At 37.4% G+C, this 9,163-nt stretch overlaps 1 protein-coding gene across 1 annotated transcript in view; it reads right to left on the reverse strand.

The window, feature by feature from the left end:
- The window catches only part of pros (homeobox protein prospero), a 174,774-nt gene extending 167,732 nt beyond the window's left edge, over positions 1 to 7,042 (reverse strand). The window contains exon 1 of the mRNA XM_090369603.1: positions 6,910 to 7,042. The gene's annotated coding sequence lies outside the window, so the exon portion shown is untranslated. The remainder of the gene's footprint in view (positions 1 to 6,909) is intronic.
- Between the last annotated feature and the right edge of the window lie 2,121 nt (positions 7,043 to 9,163).

The raw sequence follows: 9,163 nt of genomic DNA on the forward strand, positions 1-9,163 counted from the left end.
GTGCAGGCTTTGGCGCGGTTAGCTGGAGCATTATCGTGATGGAGGTACCAGGTGTCCATTCTTGACTTTGGCCGCAGGTTCTTCATAGATCCAATGACTTTAGGCAGGCATTGTTCAGTATACCACTTAGCTGTGACTGTCTTCTGCGTGTCCAAAACGACACGTTCCACAATTCCACTCGATTTGAAAAATACAGCTATCATTTTCTTCTTTACAGATCGGGATTTTCTGACAATTACGGGTGTGTCGTCATCATCAAAGACCCAAACTTTGTTTTGAGCCTTGGTCGGCAGATCGTAATAGTACAGCCAAGTCTCGTCACCTGTCACGATGTTGTTCACATACCGAGATTGTCCCTTATCAAACTTTTTTAACATCTCCCGGCACCAAGTCACACGTCGTGTCATCTGCTCTTCAGTCAGTTGATGCGGCACCCAGAGAGAACAAAGTTTCTTCACGTGCAAATGATCTTGCGGAATCGAACGAATTGCTGGTGCATTTAGGCCCAAAGTATCCTCTATCTGTTGGTAGGTCACTCGCCTGTTTTCGTCAAGCATTTTCCTCACAGCAGTAACGTTTTCCTCCGTAACTGACGTTCGTGGCCTTCCCGGCCTCTCAGAATCCTCCAGAGTGAAATTTCCCCTTTGGAATTCTCTATACCACCTGAATATCGTTGTACGACGTGGACAATCATCATCTAGTGCAAGAGTCATTTCTTCTAAGCACTGGTCTATGGTTAAACCACGCACGAAATTATACCGCAAAACTGTCCTTATCTCATTTCGTGACCACGATGCCATCGCAAGCACTTTACACTCTCACTACTAATGAATAACTGAGCCCATCGACTTGGCGCGGCGGCTACTATGCACGTATGAACATGTCTCAACATGCAGCAACAAGCAGCTTCCTGTGATTCATTGTTGCGTCATATTGCAAAACTTTCCTAGTACCCTTTGTATCTCTAAACTTGTCTGTCATATTTTTTAATCGGTAGATAAGCATGTCTATAAACATATTAAGATATTAAGTAGTACATATAAACAAATTATCGTTGGTAGTTAAAATATCTATTTGTAACGTGTGTGAACTCGCGTTTGTTATATCATTACCTGTTTATAAATTTGTTCGCTTTGAGAAAACTGATTAAAGCAAACAGCATTATTAAGAAATATCATACAATACAACGAAGCCGTTGATAGTATCAATAAACAGTAAAAATAAATAAATAAATAACATGTCCAGAGAGAAAGAGAAAGAAAGTAATCGGTTAAGAAAGTAAACACTATTATACGGTGCAGGTTTTTAACAATCGAAAGGTGTTTAGCTCACAAAATGCTTAAAGGTTGTAGTGAAAACAAAGTATGAATATAAAGCAGTAGTAGAATAATGTAATTATAATGTTTTATACTGCTTTTGATAACTTAGTGGTCAACCGACTTCGCAGAGACTTAAAAAAAAAAAGAACACAATTTTTCTTTTCTCCTCCCCCTTCCCCTCTTCATTGAAGCGGAAGCCAACACAAAGCGTGTGAACGGCATTCCAAATCCACGAGCTGACCGCAAGTGACCTTTACAGCTCATAAATCACCTCTGGGCTTCACCACACAACAAGGAACGTAACCTACGAAACCCAATGGTTGTAAAGTGACTCATCAAACGTCGTGTGTAAGAAAAAAAAAAAAAAAAAAAAGGAGAAACGTCGGAAAGACCGGCAGACGTAAGACGGCGGACGACTCTTGAAAGGCAATTTACGGTTGCGCCGAGCTGCTAAGCGCTGTGCTAACGGAAGTATTCAAACGAATTGACCGAAATCGCGAAGTTCAGATGGACACGTGGGAGCCCTCCGAGAAGATAATTAGCAGCCTAATATTTTAAATTGAGGAGGGAGAAATAACCTCAGTGCTGCAATGTTATTTTCTAGGGGAAGGGGGAGAAAAGAATATGAAATAAATGACACTGTTGTTGTTATTTGGTTTTTAGGAGCATTAGCAACCAAGGCCATATTGCTCCGGGGATATGCGGTGGTCATTCCCTGACCTTTCCGCATCCTCCGTGTTTGGTGGTCACAGGCTCGAATCCCGGTCTAATCAAGAAGCGTGTGCAACGCACTGCTGCTCCTCCCCACCTGGCTACGGAGGCGCCAATAAATGACACACACTTTGAAAGAATTTTCCAAATCAGGTCTGTGATGATCCAATAACCTTGCTGTTCCTTCTCCATAATCATTTATGAATTAATAATGATATGCAGCATCCTAGAACTTACTACAACTCTCAATCATCAGTTTCCATTTTGCAAAGGCGAACACCGCATTCAGGTGATAAATAAAGCAAAACGGAAACAAAAAAAAAAAAAAAAAAAAAAAAATCAAAGGAGGACAACAGAGTGACCAAGAAAAGGTAAGATAATGTATATAATTACCACGTGATAAAGATTAATTATTATATTTAATAACCTCTCTTATACCACGTGAAATGAATAATGTAGTTTATAAAGCGTATAGCCCACTATACATTTAAAGTGATATTTCAGGCGTCGTACCGACACCCATCATCAGACCATGCTGCTGACAGACTTCTGATGTGCATACTGCTAGAGTATGCACATCAGGAGCATTGCCAAGAAGATATAACGTAATAATTAAACAATGCGTTCACTACCAACTTGAAGTCGTGCTTGATCTTTTTTTATGACAGTGTCAAGGGCATACGCTTATTTCTCTTAGTCACGTAAATCACTTCGCCAGCTGCACAAATAATAAAATAAAATAAATTTTCTGTTTATACTTCGGGACGACCAAACGGTCAGAGGAGTTCACAAGATAGACAGAATACAAGAAACAGCACCGTATGCAGCAGTCACGGGCTTGAACCCCGGTCACTCAAGGCACGTGTACTTATGCACCCGCGCGCCTGACCACTAGGCTACGGCAGCCATTCTCCATCACAAATACATTCTCGAAGAATAAATTTTGTTTAATGTATCTGGTTGACTAATAAAGTCATCGTGGAATTTCTGCTGGAAAACTGGAAAATTGTTAATATACAAAATATATTAGGTGTCAAGTCTGCTGCTTCAATGTTTATTGAATTAACTCTGATTTCAAACGGGCAGTTCTTCTTTGACTAATCTTCGGTTTGCTAGGTATTTCATATTTTAGTTTCCACGCACCTAGATCAAAATTTATGTGCCATATTAGTTGAACTGTTGATTAAAAAGTTCTGTTTTTCTAGGGGTTTCTAGACTTGGTGGTTTCCGGAAATTTAAGACTATGCTACCGCCACCTGCATTTTAGACAGATATATAAAGCAAACATCCCAGACAGCTCAAATTAGCTAGAGTTGTAAGTGAATTAACGTTGTTATATAATAATAACATTTGTGCTCGCCTTATAGTTTTTTGGCATCAATTGCAGTTGAATATTCTTTTAAAATATTACGTGAGTTGTTAATTATAACTAGAACTGATATTTAATTGTGTAATCAGCGCATACATATAATTTTTATGTGTGCGTTGATTACACCAATTAAATCTCACGGACCGTCCATAACGCCTCTATTAAAGAAAACTTATAAACTTTATTTTGGTAGAAAATTTGGTGACCTGGGAAGAAGTGGGAACCTCACATATGTTGCACAATTAGTGCAGTGTATGTGAGGAACTGCAAGACTGGAATCCTTCAAGAAAGTCTGAGAACATTTTTTGGGCGACAACAGAACAGATAACTATTAAAATCTTGACTGAGAATTTATTACAAAGCTATAAAAATCTCGGTTGCACTATGTCGCTAAAAATACACTGCCTCCATTCACATTTGAACTTTTTCCCAGATAATCTTGGACATGTTAGTGGATGAACACGGCGAATGTTTTCATTAAGATATTGTATATTGCTAACATGGAGAAATGTTACCAAGGGTGAAGCCCAGTATGCAAGCAGACTATCGCTGGACATTGATCAGGGAGACTCTGAATCATCATTACAAAAGAAAAAGCAAACAAAAAAAAATACAATTTTTACTCCCTTTATTGTAATACTTGTTAAAATGTCATTAAAAATTTCAATAAGTGCATTCCTCTAAATCTGTGGGTCCTTGGCCGTATCTAACTTCAAATGTTTGAACATGGATGTAGCTCATCAGAATCCACGATACCATATTTCTGGGGTCAAAAAATCAAAATTTATTGAATTGGTATAAGAATATACATTTTTGAGTGAATAAAACGATAAATAGTTGAATAATCCGATAATTAAATGTGGCTCCTCATTGGTCAACTGAATCTTCCCACTTTTCCGTTCAGACAGCCATACTAAATATCTCCTTATTATTTATTAACACTCCATTTCTTCAGTCAATAAAATCAGTTTTATGACATTGTCAGTCACGTAAATTGTTATGTTTTGCCTGACCCAAATTACTGCAGGAAAATCAGTATTTGTTAATCTGACTCAGGCTGTTTCAGAAATAGACCTCATCTTCCATCAATCTAATGTTAAATTTAATGCAAGGTATTTAAACATAGAGGTTAAAAGTGAGTATGAGTTGTGCCATACAAGGGAAGGAGGAGGAGGACAACGTCGTGGTGTTAACACAGGAAAAGGGAAGTCGGCACGGATATGTAGCTGTAGAGAAAGAATTTTATTGATGTGGGAGTTAGATGGATCCACTTTGAAGACATCAACAGGTTAAAGTGTGAAGGAACTGTGATGCTTTGTTTAAAACTGAGTTTCCGAGGTGAGCAGAGATTTCCTTCGATTTTGAAATATCAGAATCCGATTTGAGCTGACATTTTATGAAGAGGAGGAAGTTCGATGGTCCTTGTGTAATTCTTGTAAATTACGGAAATCCAGTAACAAGTAATTACATAACATTTCACAGTTGAGAAGACATTTACTCGTTGCTTCAAAGGAATCATATATGACGTCATTTTATGGTGCATTATAAGATAACTGTACTATCTACATAGTTTAAAAAATCATCACAAAATAGTCAATATTTATTACCACAAGGAGAATCAAGACAAGATGACTTTATTTTCTACTGAAGAAAAAACTATCCATACAAAATGAATACCTTCGCTGAAAAGCGATGTTGCACAACACCCCTAAAATAAGTTAAATGTCGAAAAGAATTTCAAGAAAAGTACACAGGCAATTTTTTTCCTAATAACAAACAGAAATATATGATGGAATTTAATGGAAGAATGAGTAAATCGCTAAGTATTCAAAAAATATCAAATAGTTTATGGTCTATCGATCGAAGGGTGTCAAGATAATACAGTCCTCCATAGATCTCGCCGTAGGGATGGTGTTGACTATTATATGGGAACTTAAAGATTCGGCCTGAAAAAAAGGCTAATAAAATATATTTTAAAAAATCAGAAAATTGACAGTGAAAATCAAATTTCAGTATCTATGTGAATTAAGCCGATTTCCTTTTATTTCACTGTATTTGTAGATTTTAAAATACCAGAAATTTGAAACTGCAGCACAACTACGGTGACTCCGCATTTTTTTTTTTTTTTTTTTTGCTTTTTGTTTTTTTACAGTAATCAGCAAACACGAAAGTTTATAGAGGGATTGAGTATCCAGAAGCCATAAGGGACTTCCTGATTTGAATTTCTGCAGTTATCTTTCCAGGAAGTACATATCAAGAAGAGTTATTCCAAAGAATAGTTGTAAAAGGAAGAAAACGATTGAAGAAAAGAGCGAAAAATTCATTAACTACTGTTTATTAATGTATCGAATTTTTTGGCTAATTGCTTTAAGTTTTGTGATTTTACTAATATATTTCAAAGAGACATGGATCTCCATTCAGATATCAATCTAATATCTGCTTAATTTCTTTCTAATGCTAGAGTTATTTTGTAAAAAATAATTTTCTTTAAAAATGTATAATGCTAACTAGTTGACACGCCCATAAATAGGACAAATGTCTGATGCTTGGAAACAAAGCCATCAACTGTGTAATTCCTATTACTAGGTTCCAGTTGAAAGAGTTGAACTTCTACAGGTGACAGAATAAAATTAATTTATAAAATATCTTTAATTTGTTCCATTTACAATCCGGTCTTAATTCAGTCAAGAACCTTCCACATTCACGTGATAGCCACATTAATAGGCTACTGAGCGAAATCTCGATGTTAACTTGGAGAAATACAACCATTACAGCGCCTCCTGTGGGCGTGTTGATAGCTGACGATACGCATGAATGAACATGTGGTCAGGGATGAAAAATCTATTTCAAGATATGTTCTGATTGAAATTTAGTCCTAACAGGAACCATTTTACTTGCTTTTCGTTGTTATGAAAAACCTTTAGAAGAAACTTTCAAAGTACAATAATTTGTCTGAAACAAATCAGAATGAAAAATAAATCTCTGATAAAAAGCTAAACCCTCTTATATAAAAAAAAAAGAAAGTGTATATTAATGGTGCAGACAGGACTGTGACACTAAATCCAAAGGAACACGTGTAGCTACTAATTTCAAAATCCCAACCTTTTTTTTTTTTTTTTTTCACAAAATTGTTTTCTAATTTATTTCCAAATGAGATTCAGAAAAACTCAATACTCCATAAGCATTCTAAAAGAAAAGCACCAAAAACAGCTAGAAAGATAAGATGCTAAGCTCATACTGATAATCCGCTCGCAATTTTGAAAGTAAGGCAAATTTCCTAAGATGTAAATAAAGTTTCAGTTGAAAATCTCTTGAAACTATTTTCTATAAGGTTGCAGGAGAAAAAAGAGACAGAGAATTAAGATGAAAATCTTAAGATGAAAATCTTAAGATAATTTCTAGTGAAATAAAAAAAAATCATTCCAAAGATGGGGAGGGAAGGCAGTGGACGAACAAACACGATAAACTACCTAAGAAGTTCGTGATGTGAAATGAGAAAAACTTACTTACAGGGACTATCTTCTTGTCTATAAGCACCACTACAACATTCACAAGGACATCTCTAACTACAAGATGTCCCAAACACGAAGCCGATATGCTTAAGGCGGCAGCCAACAGTCCTGAGGGAGATTCAATCGCACGAAACGAGCCGTGTTTCACCTCGTGAGCAGACTGACGATTAGCGCGTGGCGCACTACTGTTTACACGATTGGCTCAAGCTCCGCACGCGCCAGACGTGTTCTCTCACCTCCTCCACTGCACATGCTCCATTTTCTCAGCCACTCCAAAGCTCCTCGAAGTACCGCTCGCGGTTCGTAGCGCCCTCCTCAGGCAAAGAGAAGGGGAGAGGTTTGGGGAGGGAAAGAAATGATGCTCGAGCTTTGACCCAAATCGCGTGTGCCAGCTGCTACACAATCGCCACAAATCCCGTCTACCTCCGCTGGAGCTTTTCTCCCTACTTGGCTTCTGACATGGGCCGTGAATCTCCGAACACAAAGGTCGGGACGACCAAGTGCACCGTCTTCATCTCGTTTTTCTGCTACTGGGCTGGATAAAGTAGGGGGAAGCACGCCGACTTCTCGCATCGCTTGCCTCACACTTTTAAGTAGCGACACAGCGGGGCGGGCTAAAACACATTGCTCTCTCTCTCTCTCTACCCCCTCCCCTCCCCCCGAACCCTCTACCTCTGATCTATTCTTCTCTCTGGCGCACTACCAAGGACACGAGTAAGAAACTTACACACATAGAAAAAAAAATAATAATACACAGAGAAACGTCACAATAACCACGTGATCGTGTGTACTTTTCACGGGTCCCTCTCCTCGCGCAGCTGACTTCATATTCGGCGAGATTTATTAGACGTTCCACTCTACCAGGGAACAAAGATTCTCTATCTGCACACTCGTGTATTGAGGAATGGATTTGGTGTCGCCTTTGTCTCGGCCACTTGCCGAAACAAAATAAACGTGCAAGAAGAGACTACTATGCGCATAACTTCAACGATTTACAGGATGCTACGAGATAAATACTGCTTTTATTACATTTGAGCGATATTATGCGCGGAACTGAGTTTTTATTTGCTTGGATATATTACATTCCGTTCGGCCATGTTAAGTCCTATTTACTTGTTCGTTGTATTGGTTCTTTCCGTTACTTCGGAAGTGATTTCAGTCACAACGAAATGATTTCCCAAGGAGGCTTCCGTATACAATTCTGGCAGTACAGTCATGTGTTTCGGATAAACTGTTTTGCACTATTCTGTGAAACCAAAACCATTATATCCCTGATATTAGATGTCACAGTTATATTCTGTATATACATTTTTATATTCAATGTGTTCTATTACAATCAGTGCTTATATCTATATGACACATATTTAATCCATTAATTCAATTCGTTTATTTTATGCAGTGATGTTCAATAGTTGTTTTTTTTTTGTTTTTTTTTTTGTTTGTTTCTTCTTTTTTTTTTTTTTAACTAATATTCAAGTTCCGTTACACAAAACTGTCTATGTCGGTAATGTCAAGGGTATGGTTCGCGATACGCATTCAGTAAATTAATAACTTGAACTATTCATTTTACAATTACATAACTAGCAGCATCATGGCTGGTTAACGGCTGATTCTTGGCTAATGATCCTATATCAGACTACTGTATTAGTTTTGTTGTCTCGATTGAAATATTCAATGCTCGTGTATTTTGAATTTAATAAATAATTTTTCATTTTATACTCTGGGATAGCCACATAAGATCAGAGGAGAATAAAAGAATACGAGTATTAACGCACTTTGTGTATACTATATAAGTATTAGTACATTTTGGATATACGAGTATTAAGGCATTTTGTATATTACGTAGATTCAAACAAGTGGCATACACCACTTTATTTTTACGCTGACTATCCTGCATTTATCCACGTGTCCTTTATGCAGAATTACTGTGTTTAGTATACAGTGACCACATTATTTAAGCCAAAAGAAATACGTAGTAGATAAATGTCAAGAAATTATAACAGTGAATATTTCTCATTTGGCTTATATACTATTTCTTTTATATTTCCTAATGTTTTCTTCATAATCCGTTATGCTGTATTCCAGGTCTTGTTCTGTTATTTCCTTTTTCTGTTTACACCCCGGCACGACCACTAAGACCACTGATCAACTAATGAATACAATCGCTAACTGTATTTAGCAATCATGTGAGGTTTGAACCACGGTCAGCTCAAACGTGTGTACTACTGCACTCCCGCACTTAACCATCCTGC

This window comes from Mastigoproctus giganteus, chromosome 3, assembly GCF_048544385.1.
Source record: "Mastigoproctus giganteus isolate SK-2022 chromosome 3, ASM4854438v1, whole genome shotgun sequence".
Taxonomy (NCBI): Eukaryota; Metazoa; Arthropoda; class Arachnida; order Uropygi; family Thelyphonidae; genus Mastigoproctus; species Mastigoproctus giganteus.